Source organism: Felis catus, chromosome A3 (genome assembly GCF_018350175.1).
Source record: "Felis catus isolate Fca126 chromosome A3, F.catus_Fca126_mat1.0, whole genome shotgun sequence".
Lineage (NCBI taxonomy): Eukaryota > Metazoa > Chordata > Mammalia > Carnivora > Felidae > Felis > Felis catus.
The window spans coordinates 98,513,858-98,532,601 of record NC_058370.1 but is presented as its reverse complement, the minus strand read 5'-3'; the positions used below and the strand labels follow the sequence as shown (position 1 = coordinate 98,532,601).

General features: G+C 38.0%; 1 protein-coding gene across 1 annotated transcript in view; it reads right to left on the bottom strand.

Annotated features, from left to right (window-relative positions):
- The window catches only part of LOC101083672 (ADP-ribosylation factor-like protein 5A), a 761,586-nt gene that overhangs the window by 103,484 nt on the left and 639,358 nt on the right, over window positions 1–18,744 (bottom strand). Inside the window, exon 6 of the transcript XR_006595697.1 lies at window positions 12,572–12,685. The gene's annotated coding sequence lies outside the window, so the exon portion shown is untranslated. The remainder of the gene's footprint in view (window positions 1–12,571; window positions 12,686–18,744) is intronic.

The window sequence follows — 18,744 nt, the reverse complement described above, 5'->3', positions numbered from 1 at the left end:
GTGATATCATCTGGGTCTTGTGACTTGCTTTCTTTTTTAAAGGTTATTAATAATTGATTCAACTTATTTAATAGATAGCATCTATTTAAATTATGTATTTCTCCTTGTGTGAGTTTTGGTAGTTTGAATCTTTTAAGGATTTGGTCATGTTAATTTCAGTTATCAAATGTGTGGGCATAGAGTTGTTCATAGTATTCTTTATTATCCTTTTAATATTTGTGGAATCAGTATCAATAACCCCTCTTTTATTTCTAATATTACTAAATTACGTCTTCTCTCTCTGTTATTGTAACTTTGACTAGAATTTTGTTCATTTTATTGATCTCTTCCAAGAACCAGCTTTTGATTTCATTGACCTTCTCCATTGATTTCCTGTTTTCAATTTCATATATTTCTGTTATAATTTTTATTATTTTTTTTTACTGGCTTTAGGCTTATAATTTCCTATGGCAGAGGTTTAGAGTTCTGATTAGATCTTTCGTTAATCTTAATATATGCATTCAATGCTATAAAATTCCATCTATGCACTGTTTTTGCTACAGCCACACATTTTCATAAGTTTTATTTTCATTTTCATTTACTACAATTTTTTGAAATTTCTCTTTAGACCTCTTCTCTAATCCATGTGTTATTGAGAAGTGTGTTGTTTAATATAGAAATGTTTGCTAATTTTCGAGCTGTCTTTCTGTTCTTGATTTGTAGTTCAATTCCACTATGGTCTGAGAACATAGTTTATATGGTTTCTATTTTTATTTTGTTTTATTTTATTTATTTATTTTTTTTTAATTTTTATTTTTATTTTTTTTATTTTTTTTATGAAATTTATTGACAAATTGGTTTCCATGCAACACCCAGTGCTCATCCCAAAAGATGCCCTCCTCAATACCCATCCCCCACCCTCTCCTCCCTCCCACCCCCATCAACCCTCAGTTTGTTCTCAGTTTTTAACAGTCTCTTATGCTTTGGCTCTCTCCCACTCTAACCTCTTTTTTTTTTTTTTTCCTTCCCCTCCCCCATGGGTTCCTGTTAGTTTCTCAGGATCCACAAGAGTGAAACCATATGGTATCTGTCTTTCTCTGTATGGCTTATTTCACTTAGCATCACACTCTCCAGTTCCATCCACGTTGCTACAAAAGGCCATATTTCATTTTTTCTCATTGCCACGTAGAATTCCATTGTGTAGATAAACCACAATTTCTTTATCCATTCATCAGTTGATGGACATTTAGGCTCTTTCCATAATTTGGCTATTGTTGAGAGTGCTGCTATGAACATTGGGGTACAAGTGGCCCTATGCATCAGTACTCCTGTATCCCTTGGATAAATTCCTAGCAGTGCTATTGCTGGGTCATAGGGTAGGTCTATTTTTAATTTTCTGAGGAACCTCCACACTGCTTTCCAGAGCGGTTGCACCAATTTGCATTCCCACCAACAGTGCAAGAGGATTCCCGTTTCTCCACATCGTCTCCAGCATCTATAGTCTCCTGATTTGTTCATTTTGGCCACTCTGACTGGCGTGAGGTGATACCTGAGTGTGGTTTTGATTTGTATTTCCCTGATAAGGAGCGACGCTGAACACCTTTTCATGTGCCTGTTGGCCATCCGGATGTCTTCTTTAGAGAAGTGTCTATTCATGTTTTCTGCCCATTTCTTCACTGGGTTATTTGTTTTTCGGGTGTGGAGTTTGGTGAGCTCTTTATAGATTTTGGATACTAGCCCTTTGTCCGATATGTCATTTGTGAATATCTTTTCCCATTCCGTTGGTTGCCTTTTAGTTTTGTTGGTTGTTTCCTTTGCTGTGCAGAAGCTTTTTATCTTCATAAGGTCCCAGGAATTCACTTTTGCTTTTAATTCCCTTGCCTTTGGGGATGTGTCGAGTAAGAGATTGCTACGGCTGAGGTCAGAGAGGTCTTTTCCTGCTTTCTCCTCTAAGGTTTTGATGGTTTCCTGTCTCACATTTAGGTCCTTTATCCATTTTGAGTTTATTTTTGTGAATGGTGTGAGAAAGTGGTCTAGTTTCAACCTTCTGCATGTTGCTGTCCAGTTCTCCCAGCACCACTTGTTAAAGAGGCTGTCTTTTTTCCATTGGATGTTCTTTCCTGCTTTGTCAAAGATGAGTTGGCCATACGTTTGTGGGTCTAGTTCTGGGGTTTCTATTCTATTCCATTGGTCTATGTGTCTGTTTTTGTGCCAATACCATGCTGTCTTGATGATGACAGCTTTGTAGTAGAGGCTAAAGTCTGGGATTGTGATGCCTCCTGCTTTGGTCTTCTTCTTCAAAATTCCTTTGGCTATTCGGGGCCTCTTGTGGTTCCATATGAATTTTAGGATTGCTTGTTCTAGTTTCGAGAAGAATGCTGGTGCAATTTTGATTGGGATTGCATTGACTGTGTAGATAGCTTTGGGTAGTATTGACATTTTGACAATATTTATTTTTCCAATCCATGAGCAGGGAATGTCTTTCCATTTCTTTAAATCTTCTTCAATTTCCTTCATAAGCTTTCTATAGTTTTGAGCATACAGATCCTTTACATCTTTGGTTAGATTTATTCCTAGGTATTTTATGCTTCTTGGTGCAATTGTGAATGGGATCAGTTTCTTTATTTGTCTTTCTGTTGCTTCCTTGTTAGTGTATAAGAATGCAACTGATTTCTGTACATTGATTTTGTATCCTGCAACATTGCTGAATTCCTGTATCAGTTCTAGCAGACTTTTGGTGGAGTCTATCGGATTTTCCATGTATAATATCATGTCATCTGCAAAAAGCGAAAGCTTGACTTCATCTTTGCCAATTTGGATGCCTTTGATTTCCTTTTGTTGTCTGATTGCTGATGCTAGAACTTCCAGCACTATGTTAAACAGCAGCGGTGAGAGTGGGCATCCCTGTCGTGTTCCTGATCTCAGGGAAAAAGCTCTCAGTTTTTCCCCGTTGAGGATGATGTTAGCTGTGGGCTTTTCATAAATGGCTTTTATGATCTTTAAGTATGTTCCTTCTATCCCGACTTTCTCAAGGGTTTTTATTAAGAAAGGGTGCTGGATTTTGTCAAAGGCCTTTTCTGCATCGATTGACAGGATCATATGGTTCTTCTCTTTTTTGTTGTTAATGTGATGTATCACGTTGATTGATTTGCGAATGTTGAACCAGCCCTGCATCCCAGGAATGAATCCTACTTGATCATGGTGAATAATTCTTTTTATATGCCGTTGAATTCGATTTGCTAGTATCTTATTGAGAATTTTTGCATCCATATTCATCAGGGATATTGGCCTGTAGTTCTCTTTTTTTTACTGGGTCTCTGGTTTAGGAATCAAAGTAATACTGGCTTCATAGAATGAGTCTGGAAGTTGTCCTTCCCTTTCTATTTCTTGGAATAGCTTGAGAAGGATAGGTATTATCTCTGCTTTAAACGTCTGGTAGAACTCCCCTGGGAAGCCATCTGGTCCTGGACTCTTATTTGTTGGGAGATTTTTGATAACTGATTATATTTCTTCGCTGGTTATGGGTCTGTTCAAGCTTTCTATTTCCTCCTGATTGAGTTTTGGAAGAGTGTGGGTGTTCAGGAATTTGTCCATTTCTTCCAGGTTGTCCAATTTGTTGGCATATAATTTTTCATAGTATTCCCTGATAATTGTTTGTATCTCTGAGGGATTGGTTGTAATAATTCCATTTTCATTCATGATTTTATCTATGTGGGTCATCTCCCTTTTCTTTTTGAGAAGCCGGGCTAGAGGTTTGTCAATTTTGTTTATTTTTTCAAAAAACCAACTCTTGGTTTCGTTGATCTGCTCTACAGTTTTTTTAGATTCTATATTGTTTATTTCTGCTCTGATCTTTATTATTTCTCTTCTTCTGCTGGGTTTAGGCTGCCTTTGCTGTTCTGCTTCTAGTTCCTTTAGGTGTGCTGTTAGATTTTGTATTTGGGATTTTTCTTGTTTTGAGATAGGCCTGGATTGCAATGTATTTTCCTCTCAGGACTGCCTTCGCTGCGTCCCAAAGCGTTTGGATTGTTGTATTTTCATTTTCATTTGTTTCCATATATTTTTTAATTTCTTCTCTAATTGACTGGTTGATCCACTCATTCATTAGTAGGGTGTTCTTTAACGTCCATGCTTTTGGAGGTTTTCCAGACTTTTTTCTGTGGTTGATTTCAGGCTTCATAGCATTGTGGTCTGAAAGTATGCATGTTATAATTTCAATTCTTGTAAACTTATGAAGGGCTGTTTCGTGACCCAGTATATGATCTATCTTGGAGAATGTTCCATGTGCACCCGAGAAGAAAGTATACTCTGTTGCTTTGGGATGCAGAGTTCTAAATATATCTGTCAAGTCCATCTGATCCAATGTCTCATTCAGGGCCCTTGTTTCTTTATTGACCGTGTGTCTAGATGATCTATCCATTTCTGTAAGTGGGGTGTTAAAGTCCCCTGCAGCTACCACATTCTTATCAATAAGGTTGCTTATGTTTATGAGTAATTGTTTTATATATTTGGGGGCTCCAGTATTTGGCGCATAGACATTTATAATTGTTAGCTCTTCCTGATGGATAGACCCTGTAACTATTATATAATGTCCTTCTTCATCTCTTGTTACAGCCTTTAATTTAAAGTCTAGTTTGTCTGATATAAGTATGGCTACTCCAGCTTTCTTTTGGCTTCCAGTCGCATGATCAATAGTTCTCCATCCCCTCACTCTCAATCTAAAGGTGTCCTCAGGTCTAAAATGAGTCTCTTGTAGAAAGCAAATAGATGGGTCTTGTTTTTTTCTCCATTCTGATACCCTATGTCTTTTGGTTGGTGCATTTAATCCATTTACATTCAGTGTTATTATAGAGAGATACGGGTTTAGAGTCATTGAGATGTCTGTATGTTTTATGCTTGTAGTGATGTCTCTGGGACTTTGTCTCACAGGGTCCCCCTTAGGATCTCTTGGAGGGCTGGTTTAGTGGTGACAAATTCCTTCAGTTTTTGTTTGTTTGGGAAGACCTTTATCTCTCCTTCTATTCTAAATGACAGACTTGCTGGATAAAGGATTCTTGGCTGCATATTTTTTCTGTCTAGCACCCTGAAAATCTCGTGCCAATTCTTTCTGGCCTGCCAAGTTTCAAAAGAGAGATCAGTCACGAGTCTTATAGGTCTCCCTTTATATGTGAGGGCACGTTTCCCCCTTGCTGTTTTCAGAATTTTCTCTTTATCCTTGTATTTTGCCAGTTTCACTATGATATGTCGTGCAGAAGATCGATTCAAGTTACGTCTGAAGGAAGTTCTCTGTGCCTCTTGGATTTCCATGCCTTTTTCCTTCCCCAGTTCAGGGAAGTTCTCAGCTATTATTTCTTCAAGTACCCCTTCAGCACCTTTCCCTCTCTCTTCCTCCTCTGGGATACCAATTATGCGTATATTATTTCTTTTTAGTGTATCACTTAGATCTCTAATTTTCCCCTCATACTCCTGGATTTTTTTATCTCTCTTTTTCTCAGCTTCCTCTTTTTGCATAACTTTATCTTCTAGTTCACCTATTCTCTCCTCTGCCTCTTCAAGCCGAGCCGTGGTGGTTTCCATTTTGTTTTGCATTTCATTTAAAGCGTTTTTCAGCTCCTCGTGACTGTTCCTTAGTCCCTTGATCTCTGTAGGAAGAGATTCTCTGCTGTCCTGTATACTGTTTTCAAGCCCAGTGATTAATTTTATGACTATTATTCTAAATTCACTTTCTGTTATATTATTTAAATCCTTTTTGATCAGCTCATTAGCTGTTGTTATTTCCTGGAGATTCTTCTGAGGGGAATTCTTCCGCTTGGTCATTTTGGATAGTCCCTGGAGTGGTGAGGACCTGCAGGGCACTTCCCCTGTGCTGTGGTGTATAACTGGAGTTGGTGGGCGGGGCCACAGTCAGACCTGATGTCTGCCCCCAGCCCACCGCTGGGGCCACAGTCAGACTGGTGTGTGCCTTCTCTTCCCCTCTCCTAGGGGCGGGATTCACTGTGGGGTGGTGTGGCCCATCTGCGCTACTTGCACACTGCCAGGCTTGTGATGCTGGGGATCTGGCGTATTAGCTGGGGTGGGTAGGCAAGGTGCACGGGGGCAGGAGGGGCAGGCTTAGCTCGCTTCTCCTTAGGTGATCCACTTCAGGAGGGGCCCTGTGGCAGCGGGAGGGAGTCAGATCCGCTGCCGGAGGTTGGCTCCGCAGAAGCACAGAGTTGGGTGTTTGTGCTGAGGGAGCAAGTTCCCTGGCAGGAACTGGTTCCCTTTGGGATTTTGGCTGGGGGGTGGGCGGGGGAGATGGCGCTGGCGAGCGCCTTTGTTCCCCGCCAAACTGAGCTCTGTCCTCAGGGGGCTCAGCAGCTCTCCCTCCCTTCATCCTCCAGCCTTCCCGCTTTCCGAGCAGAGCTGCTAACTTATGTCCTCCCAGACGCTAAGTCGCGCTTGCTGTGGGAACACAGTCCGTCAGGCCCCTTCGCTTTTGCAAGCCAGACTCGGGGGCTCTGCTTGGCCGGCGAGCCGCCCCTCCGCCCCGGCTCCCTCCCGCCAGTCCGTGGAGTGTGCACCGCCTTGCCGCCCTTCCTACCCTCTTCTGTGGGCCTCTCGTCTGCGCTTGGCTCCGGTGACTCTGTTCTGCTAATCCTCTGGCGGTTTTCTGGGTTATTTAGGCAGGTGTAGGTGGAATCTAAGTGATCAGCAGGACGCGCGGTGAGCCCAGCATCCTCCTACGCCGCCATCTTGACTAGAATCCATTTTTTTTTTATTTTAAATTTTTTGAGAGAGAGAGACAGAGACAGAGAGAGAGAGAGAGAGAGAAGAGAGAGAGAGAGAGCATATCAGCGGAGGAGAGGCAGAGGGACGGGGACAGAAAGAGTCTTAAGCAGGCTCCATGCCCAGCCTGATGCAGGGCTTGATCTCATGAGTGTGAGATCATGACCTGGGCTAAAATTAAGAGTTGGATGCTCAACTGACTGAGCTACCCAGGCACCCCTGATTTATATTTTTTAAAATTGTTAAGATGTGATATATGGACCAGAAGTGGTTTATCTTAGTGAATGTTCTGGGTGAGCTTGATAACAATGTATTCAGGTGTTGTTAGATGGAATATTCTATAAATATCAAGTAGATCAAGTTGACTGATAGTGCTGCTCAGGTCAACAATACCCTTAATAAATTTCTGCTTGTTTGATCTATTGATTAGAGGCATGTTAATGTCTCCAAGTATAATAGTGGATTTGTTTATTTCTCCTTACATTTCTTTCAGCTTTTGCCTCACATATACTGATGCCTTTTGTTAGGTACATACATGTTCAAGATCATTCTGTCATCTTGGAATGTTTTCCCTTTTATAATTGTTTAATGTCCCTATGTATTTCCAATAACTTACTTTGTTCTGGGGTCTGCTTTGTCTGAAATTCCACCTCTCCTTGGATTAGTTTTAGAATAGTATATCTTTCTTCATCCCTTTGATTTTAATCTATCTGTGTTTTTATATTTGAAGCGCATCACTTAGAAACAAATTCTGGTCTTGTTTTTTATTTATTCTGATGGTTTCAATTTTTTAATTGATATATTTATACCATTCACACTTTAAGTGATTATTGATATAGCTGGATTATTAGTTACTATGTTTGTAACTGTTTTCTATTTATTGAACAGGTTCTTTGTCATTTTTTCTTCCTTCCTTTTCTACCTTTTCTGGTTTTAGTTGAAAAGTTCACATGATTCCATTTTATTTCCCCTCTTAGTGTATTCATTATGGTTAAAAAATTAGTAGCATCCCTAGAGCTTAAAATATATATTTACAATTTACCTAAGTCTGCTTTCAATTAGTCTATATTATATCAAAGGTGGTGCAAGTTCCTATAAATATGCTTCTAGTTCCTGTCTCCAAACCTTTGTTACTTTGCTATCATTGATTACCTTTATCTGTATGCTATAATCACCTAATACATTGTTGCTATTATTAGTTTGAAGAAACAGATATTTATTAGACCACTTAAGAGTTAGGAAAACAAAAAATTATTTTGCTTTTGTTTATTTCTTGATGTTCTTTTGTTGATGTAAATCAGAGTTCATCATTTTCTTCTGAAGAACTTAACGATTCTCTCATGACAGGTCTTTTGGCCAAAAATTAACTTATGTTTTACTTGTCTGAGAAATCTTTTTTCTTCTTCACTTTTGAAAGATAATATTGCTAAATATAGAATTCTAGGCTGGTGTGTCCCTCCCCCCAACACTTTAAATATTTCACCCTATTCTTTTCTTGCTTGCATGGTTTCTGATATGAAAGCAGATATATTTTTTATCCTTTTCTCTCTATAGTCAAGTCCCCCAATGCTGCCTCTTTTAATGATATTGGCAGAATATGATATGGGCAGATATAGATTTTTATATTTATCTGGCTTTGTGTTTTTTAACCCTCATAGATATGTATTTTGGGGTCTGTTATTATTTTCAGAAAAATCTTCTCTGATCTTCAAATACTTCTTTCTTTCTGGTATTTCAATTACACTAACGTAACACTTTTGGAAATTGTTCCACAGTTCTTGGACATTTTGGTGTTTTTTAAAATTATTTTTTCTCGTTGCATATCAGTTTGGGAAGCCTCTTGACATATTTTCAAGCTCATTGATGATTTCCTTGGCTATGTCCACTATAATCATCATTCCATCAAAGGCACTCTTCATTTCTGTTACAGTGTTTTGATTTCTAGAGTTTTCTTTTTTTTCCTTAAAGTTCCCAATTATCTTCTATCTGCTTGCTTGAACCATCTATTTTTGCATGTTATCTGCTTTTTTACTGTAGCCAGAATCTGCTAATAATTAGTTTAAATTTTCTGATAATTCCAAACTCGATCATATCAAAGTCTGATTCTGATGTTTGCTTTGTATCTTCTGACTGTGTGTTTTTCTTGCCTTTTAATCTAACTTTGTCATTTCTTAATGAGAGCCAGGCATTATGTATCAGGGAAAAGGCTCTGAGGTAAATGGGTCTTTAGTTTGATGTTTTATGTTCGTCTGGCTAGGAGTTGGGCTATGTTATATTTGCTGTAAATTTAGGTACCATAGGCTTCAAATTCTTCTAGGGTACTTATTTTTATCCCCCCTCTTATCTTTGGGTTTGTCTAAGAATTTTACTTAAAGCCTGTACTGAGGTGCCTGGGTGGCTCAGTTGCTTAAAACGTCTGACTTCTGGTTTCTGCTCAGGTTGTGATCTCGTGGTTTGCAAGTATGAGTTCCAAGTAATGCCTGCTTGTGATTTTCTCTCTCCTCTCTCTCTGCCCTTCCCTTATCCACTCTCTCTCTCTCAAAATAAACAAATAAACATTAAAAAAATAGAGTCTATACCTTACAGCTCCTATAGCTGCAATCTATTTTTATTACATTGGATCCCTAGTAATAAGGTATGGAAGAAGGGTCTCTGCAATCTTATGATTAAATATCAGTGATTCAGTAAGACTGTATCCATGGGCTGTGACTTTCACAAAGTGTTTTGTATCTTCATGCCCCTTCAGGTGAGACAGGAAGGCTAGACAGGACTGGCCTAGTGGGATAAGGTTCTGTTACAGTTTTTGCTTTTGGAGAGAAAGCCTTTATTACAGAGAATGCTCTGGGAGTATTTCAAAATTGTTACTTCTACCCTCCCAATTCCAGAGACATGGGGATTTTTCTTGACCCTTCACCATGAGAACCTGGTGGGGTACCTAGAAGTAAAGCCTATGAGATGGGAGGGCTCCACCTAAGACTGCAGTTCTCCAAGAATGTTTCCCTTTAACACAGCCTCTCGCATTTTATTAAATTACCATTAACTGTTTCTACCAGTTTACGACTCTAGTGGCTTCTACTTCAGGTTAGTTAATCTCAGCTATGGTTTCCTGCATTTGACTGTTCCTTTAGATTTTGGGGAGTCAATTTGGCCCACAACTTCCACTTTTTGATTAGCACAAAGAAAGTCATTGAAATTTTAGTGTCTTCAGGTTTTTTGTTGTGGTAAAGATGGAGGTGGCACTTTCTAAACTTTTCACATGCTGGAGAGGAAACTAGAAGAAATGAGTTCCTGTCTTAAAAAAAAGAAAAATGTCTCCTTTAAATGTTTAGGCCATTCTAATCACCATATTTTTATTTTTCAATCTCTTCTTTGTCCTATTACTGAATTTTATAAAGATACTTCTACACTCATATTTTGACAAATGAAGGGCAGGTCACCCTTAGGAAAAGCAACGTGACCCTGTGGGCTTGTGAGAACATTTTCTCAGAATAGTTTCATATACAGAATTGCTGTCCTTGAAAAGCCAGTACATCTGAATTGGAAAGGGCTCCAATTCGGAGACACATCAGAAAGTAGAGTTGTGGAGCAGAAAACATGCATTATAACTTTAAAAATTAGCCTTGTATCTTCATTGACTGTATTTTCTGAACAAAGAATTAGAACATGTAGTGAATTAACCAAGTGATAGCATACTTGCCTAGTACTCAAAAGCTGTGTCTACAGGGGCCAAGCAGGTGACATCAATATGTTACTCAAGTAGTAACATGAATATGGGAAGGGTGGCTGAACTGATAAACAAACGTGTCACATTAACACATTTAAATAAAAAAAAATAGCCCAAGAAAACAATGCATCTGTGGGCTCTGTGCAGGATAATGGACACTAGTTTTTCATTTGTTATGAAATTTGTTATGTATGCAGCTGATTTATTTACTGGGTTTCTACCATGTAGGCTCAATAAAGGAAAGTAGAGTTTTCTGCTTTTCTGTATGCACAGGAATTTGCTACTGAACTGAATTTCTTATATATGTAGACAAGAAGATTAAAAGGAATGCCATCTTAAAGTATCTGCTTGGTGGCTAGATCCACATTAAGAATTTCTAGTATAAAAAAAAACAAAGAAAAGCATTTCTATTGTAAACTTCTTGTCATATTCTTCAATATCTCATGGAGGCAGCTCGACGCAGTTCCAGGAGCAAGAAAAGAATTTTGGAAAACAACTGGACAATACAATAATTAGAATTAAATTATTCATCATGTTTGACCTGGTAATTCTACTTTTAAATTTATCCTTAGGAGCTAATATAAAATACAAACCAATTTTATGCAAAGATGTTCCTTGCCTATAAAACAAAAGATATGTACGGACAAAACAATCTGAATATAAGTAGATAAAGCTATGAAATATTAAAATGATTACATATAATGTGATGCAGACATTAAAATTATGTGTGCCAAGAAACATAACAGGAAAATACAGAAGTATATTTAAAAAATGAAAATGTATTTGTGGCAGTCTAAAACAGTATGCATAAAAAAAGAAAATCATACCAAACTTTAAACACTATTGCTGTGGGTTCAATGGCACCTGAATCTTGTCTCATTTTCTATCATATTTATTACTCTCTTGTCTATATTTTCTATCATAAACAGATAATACTTCCATGATTAGGAAAAACAAACAAAGAAACCCTAAATATCAATTCTGGCATATTTTCTCAAAAGATTTTATAATCCACAAATATTTCCTATGATACTTTTAAAATAAATTTGCTCAAATTAACAAATTACATCATTAATTAATTGAAATTTCTTTTCACTAAAATGGATAATGAAATAGTTCTTTAAATGAATGTCATTTGGAGGAAAAGCCACAATCTGGAAGTTGATTGCAGGGACTAAGGCTAGCATAGCCACAGAACTTCCCAATAGTAGTCAGTGAGGGACAGCTCTGAAACCAGGGTGCTCCAAGGCACTGTAGAGACCACCTGCCTCTCCAACCTGGATGCTCAGGGTGAGGATTCTAGCCACATTTGTGTTCTCTGGGGAAGGATCCAGCTTATATGTACCATGGTCTAGTCACCCTGTGGTGAGGGACTGAGCTTGGTGACATCCATGACAAGCAGTGATACTATGTGAAAGGACAACAGAGTGGCAGGCTTGTATGTGAGAAGCCACAAATTCACACCTCAGCAAAGTAAAATTGCAGCTAGCAAGGGGAGAAACCAATCAGCTCACTCTCAAGGGGAGAGGACTTGGAGGTGCCAAGAGTGAAGTCAAGTAGAGCTGATGAATCTCGAGCTTCTGCACCAGGAAAAGAGACAGGACTTGGGGGCAGGCATCTCAATAGTTTTTCTACTTGGCCACATACATTTCATGGTGATAATTTTAAGGATATATAATATTCTACTAGGTTGATATAACATTATATATATGTGTGTGTGTGGTTGTGTGTGTGTATGTGTGTGTATATGTATGTGTGTGTGTCTATATGTGTGTGTGTGTGTGTGTGTGTGTGTGTGTGTGTGTGTGTATTCCTGGTGTAGGCATTTACATTGTTTTTCAATATTTCATCTTTAGAAATAGGTTCTAAGATTTTTTTTTCACCTATGGAACAGTTTCCATTTGATAAAATTCCTAGAAATGGAAATGCAGTGTTTCTATTGATTTGATTTGTAACTCACTCTTCAAAATGCTTCTAATAATTCATAAAGATATCATAATAAGGATGTTCCAGTTTTGCTTCAACTATGTCCACTATTTTAGCTCAAGCTGCCATAACAAAATATAACTGAGTGGCTTAAACAACAGAAATTTTATTTCTTACAGTTCTGGAGATCGGACTCCAAGATCATGGTGGCAGGAGGGTAGGGATCTAGCGAGGGCTCTCTGTTTGGGTTGCAGATGGCATCCTTCTCACTGTGTCCTTACACGGCCTTTCCTAGGTGAGTGCAAGGAGGGAGGGCAATAGAGAGAAAATCTGGGGTGAGTGAATAAGCTCTCAGATATCTCCTCTTATAAGAGCACTAATCTCGTCATGAGGGCCCTGTGTAGATAAAAAAAAATTACCTCTACTCATCTTAGGTTTTCAGCTGGGACTCTAACAAAATGAAAAGATTAACAAGAGAAAACCAGTTTATTAGCAGATGCAGTGCACGCCATATGGGAGAAACCAAAACCAAAAATGACTTAAAATGACTTAAAAATACAGCTTATATAATACCTTCGACAAAGAACAATAAATGTCAAAGAGAAATGACAGGAAAAGGAAAGTAGTTTTAGGCTTCCAAGGGTGGCAAGTTGTGGGAAGGTAAATGTATAGGAGGAAAGTAATGGAGTTTAGGTTTGTTTACAGATTCCTATGATGTCATCTCTAGGCTGATGAGACTCAGTCTCCAGTAAAAGGAGAATTTATATCTTTGCTTTAGACAGAAAATGGGGACCCTTTTCCACATTAGCTGTTTCTTAGCTGCTTTCGGCATAAAATATTTTTACATTCAAGAGGCATAACTGGGGTGACATATTCTGTTTCCCTCCACCCTGTTTTCATCATCTCATCTAAACTTAATTACCTCCCAAAGGCCCCATCTCTGAATACCATCACACTGGGGATGAGTATTTCAACCTATGAATTTTGGGGGGACACAGTTCAATCCATAGCACCCCGTTAGGCATTGTGTTTTCTTATTTTTTGATGTACCCCATGTCTATGAAGATGCCTTCATGAGGACTCTCTGAAGCTTTACCTTCATTCCTTCTCACCATCGTCCTCTCAGTAAATTTGCCTTTACTTATAATCACTTGGCAAGTATCTATTGAGCTTTTATTACGAACCAGGAGCATTTTGTAGAGATTGAGAATCAGCCATGAATGAATGACCCTGCCCTTATAGAGCTTATATTGTAGAATAGTAGAAAAATACCAAAAAATAATAAACAAGCCAATAAAGAATATAGTATCAGATAGTTGTAAGTACTACTAAAAAAATGAAAGCAGAGTGGACACAAATTATACTAATGAAAAGTTCTAAGTTCTCATTTATGAGTTCTGGAAGAGTTGGGAAGGACAAGGTATTATTCATAAATCAAGGTTCACAGGAAAGTTATTATTAAGATGGTTGTTATTAACAAGGCTGTTCTGTCCAAATATTTTGTTATTTCATATGGTTAGCAAAAACGTGCTGGAGTTCGATGTGGGATATACAAAACAATTGAAATAGTCATCTGGTTTTGCTTGATTCTTTAACAAAATGACTTTTTTCTCATTGTGAACTTAATTTCATTTTCAAGTTTCTGAGGCTTTGGTAGAATTCTGAACATCTGATTTTTTTTTTCTCCAAAGATAAATATTTTCAGTTGTTTCTCTTCTAACCCAAGCCATTGTGATTTCAGAAGTAGAACTTCTGATTTCCAGGATGCCTTTTAGATACTGGATATGCAATATTCTGTTTTTAAAAATGGCAGCATTAAAAGAGAGACAATGGGCCCCAAATGTTGTCATTTGTCCTAAGGCCTACATCACAAAACCAAGATTTAACACCTAAATTAATTACAGTTTCAACCTCCCTCAGGAGTGGAATCTTAAACCAGTGATCTGGTATCAACTGGTCAGCACTAGAGAGATCATCTGCTTCAGCAGGCCCTTCAGTCCCCTAATGAAAGATGACCTTTCCAGTTCACTCTGCTAGTAACTTCCTTGGCCTGCCCCCTCTGCCTATAAAAGTCATTCTGTACAACTTTTCAGAGTTCCTTTCTTTCTGATAGCTGGGATGTTGCCCAATTCGTTCATCATGGTATAAAGCCAATTAGAAGATCTTTAAATTTTACTCAACTGAATTTTGCTTTTTTTTTTTTTAACAGAGAGGAGAAGAAAGTGTCCATTAGGAAATCCTCTGCAGAGATTGTGTGATTGGGAAGGTACATTCAAAGAGCTTCAAAATAGATCACTCACAACTAAAAAAAAGTAGAAGGAAAGGAGAATGAAAATCACTATCTCAGTTCTTTTTTGTTTGGTCATCCCTGCAAAAATAATTTAGAATGTGTGCTGCATATTTGAAAGCTGCTAAGAGAATGGGTCTTAAAAGTTCTTATCACAAGGAAAAAGCTTTTATAACTGTGAATGGTGACAGACAGATGTTAACCAGACTTACTGCCGTGATTTTTTCACAATGGAAACAAATATTGAATTGTTCTGCTGTACACCTGAAACTAATATAATAGTGCCAATTATAGCTTAATTAAAAAAAAAAGAAGTTAGAATGTGTCTAAGCATAAACAGTTAAAGATGGTCTGTATTATTTGTTCTCTTCTGCCTATTTCTTTTGTCACAATGTTGTTACATTTCCATTGTACTGGGGCCAGTTTTGGTAGCACACAAAGGAAAGGAAGGCAGAAATGAGAGCCTGTGTGATACGATATGATTTCAATGGCCTAAACAAGTTAACCTGGGTCAAAAAAAGATAAACATATAGATATGGATATGGACAGATATATAAAGAAATGGATTACTTTCTCACATCTAGTTACTGTGTGAAATTAATTTAACATGAGAGAAAGCATTTCAGATCCCCAGGCTCCTGAAGGGTAAACTCCAAGTGAGAACATTTACATAGATTATGATTTAATGGTTCCCTCTAGACATCTTTCAATTTAGAAGGAGAAAGGTAAAAATGTAAATAACTTGATGCAATACCTAACGCACGCTAATGTTCTCGGTGGCCTGTAAAATAATAATAAGATATTATTATTTTAATTTGAATATATTTTAATTTGGATAATATATTATTACTTTAATTTGAGTGTCTTACTGACCAGCTCCTGTGCTCTTCAGTTAGTTGTGGATACTGCCTGTCCATTCTTACAACTGCCTTTTCTAGTTTGCTTCTTAGCATCTGAATTTGAGTGTCTAGGGGAAGAAAAGCAATCTTTCCTTCTATATAGGGTCTAGGGCTCCTGTAACAAAACAGATTAACAAGGGAAACACAGAAGTTGATAAACATGTATATCTCATACATACATACATAAAGAAATTAGAAATTGAACAGCTTTTATGTATTTTTATTTATTTTTTTAAAGTTTATTTTGAGAGAGAGAGAGTGAGAGTGCCAGCAGGGGTGAGGCAGAGAGAGAGAGAGAGAGACAGAGAGGGGGAATCCTAAGCAGGCTTGCAGGCTCTGCACTGCCAGTGCAGAACGTGATACAGGGCTCCATCCCACAAACCCTGAGATCATGACCTGAGCCAAGATCTAGAGTCAAATGCTCAACTGATCAAGCCACCCAGGCTCCCTAGAAACAGAACACCTTTTATACTAAGTTGGACAAAGAGTAGTAAATTGTGAAACTGTAACAAAAGGGGCTTAGACTAGGGCAAATAATGATAGAAAAGAAACTAAGGAGATAAGAATTAGTTTAATGTTTGTTTTCGGATTCCTCTGGTGCCATCTCTGGGCTGATAAGTCTAAAGTCCTTTCTCTTAAGAAGACTTTAAATCTGGTCTTTAGGCAGAAAAAAGAGAAGACAGAGCTCTTCTGAACTGTCTGCAGCTCAAAATAATTTTTGTCAAAGAGGCATATCTTGGGGTGACCTATTCTGGTTTCTTTCAAGAGCACTGATACAGATTTATTCATTCATCAGTGAGCAAATATTTCTCAAACGCCTGTTGAAGGTGCAAGCACTATGGTTGGCAAAGTGAAGGACAGAAAGGCAATTCAGATGTGATCCCTGCCTTTAGTAAACTCAGACTTCTAGAAGTGTGCTTTAGGGAAAGATGTTGCTTGCTGACTCCTGAGTTTTCTTTGTATGTGAGAGTCTGCATACAATAAGTGCTTATCTCTCTCCACCTTTTTATATATTCAACCCAAAGAAAGGTTGAGTGACCATCTGTTTGGATAATTTGGAACCTAGAGGAGGAATCTGGGTATACTTGGCTCAGTTTTACTTTGCTTTTGAAGCAAGCTAAGCACAGTGCTTCATTATTTAACCAAGCACAGTAACTTGGTTCTCCTCTATTTGCAAACTTTCTCTAGTGACTAATAAAGATGAGATTTTGGTGTTCCAAACTGATGTTTTGTATCATTTCTAAATCTCTGAAAAATTATAAACTTATTGAGATCTTTTTATGACTCCAGTAGAGCATAAAAAAACAAAGTACATTTAAATTATATTTCAAAGCAAATTTGAGAAGTGTTGTGTAAAGGAAACAGATACAGTCATCTGAGAGTTTAAAAAGACTGTATTTTCTGTTGACAACATTAGAAGAGGTGGAATTTGAACTTGGGTTTTAGTATGAGCAATGTTTTGCTGGTTAGAGAGGGTAGGACCATCCAGTAAGAGCTATAATACATGCAGTCAGGAAATCCCAAATTAATGCAGCATAGAGGACAGAGAATAATTTGGATTGGCTGCAGCATACAGCAAGTCAAGGAGAACTGTGAGAAATTGAGTTAGTTGCCAATCATTGAGAAGCTATAACTTCAGGCTAAAATGATTAGCTTTATTTTGTTGGAATTTGGGAACCACTGAAGAGACATTTAAGAGTACAGAAGTAGCGTGACCAAAACCGTATTCATAAAAATAATTCGGGAGTTATAATACACAGGTCAACTGGGCTACCCTGCTTCCACTCTAGCTGTGTCTTGATTCCTGAATCTTGATTCCACAGCCCCCTGAGAAACCAAATGTCATCCAATGATTTCTGAATTTTCTGGGGCTTCATTCCTCATTCTTTGCCCTGTGTCCATATTTCCCTAGCGACACACATTGACTTGATCTGTCTGCATCGCTAATGTGTAGCACATACCATTATTCATTTTCATGAAAAAAGGACCAATCATGAGCCTAGCATTTCTTGAGTTTTGCAACGCTCTAGAGAGAAATCACTTCAGTAAATGTTTGCGGCCTTCCACCAAACTCTCTGCTTCTCTCTTCAGCATCTCTTCCCTCCCACATGCTTCAGAGGAATCCATAATCTCACAAAACAAATCTGTTCAGGCCCTCAAGGTTGAAGATGGCATTTGGAAAAAAATTCAAATTTACAGAAGAGTTGAAGGTATAGTACAAAGGCTATCCATGTACCCTTGTTAATATTCTACCTCTATCTATCTATCTATCTATCTATCTTTCTATCTGTCTATCTTCTATTTTTTACCAAACCATTCAAAAGCTAAAGATATCATGATACTTTAACCTTAAATACTTCAACATGTACATCTAAAAATAAAGACCTTATCTTATAAAATCAAAATTATTACTGTCTTTGCAATTATTTATGTTATTTAAGAAATATCATACTGTCCACATTTACATTTTAAATTCTTCCTCAAGTGTAATATTGTTGGCTGCTTTGGGTCTGATTTCATGACCCCAAGATCAAGACCTGAGCTGAGATCAAGCGTCAGACACTTAACCAATTGAGCTACTCAGGCACCCCAGTCAGGCTGCTTATAAGGTTTTATCTTTATCATTGGTTGTTGGCAATTTGATTATACTATGATCATGTGTACCTTTCTTTCTGTTTATTTTGCTTAAGTGGGGTCTGTGGGTTTGCTTTTTTTTACCAGATTGGGAACATTCTCAGCAATTATTTATTTAAATATCTCTTACTACTTAAGACATAAATATAGGGATGCCTGGGTGGCTCAGTCAGTTTGTTACAGAACCAGGCTGGAACACTGGTGGAAAAACCAAGTGGCACTCAGAGATCTTGGTGGATCAGAGATTTATTTAACACTGGGGGGCTCAGAGGAGACCATTTCTCCAAAGATCTGAACACTGAATGCAAGTGGGGAGGGTAATTTATAGTTGTCAGCTTCCATATCTCTGGGGGTTTTCCCCCACACAGCAAAGGAAGAACATGGAGGAGGGGTCTCTAAGCTAGAGACCAGAGTTTGTTTTAGCCCCATCGGCCATCTTTGGCATACTTTGTTCACTTCTCCAACATGTTGAGTACCTGATTCTTGATTTTGGTTCAGGTCATGATCCCAGGGTCAGGGGCTGAGTGAAG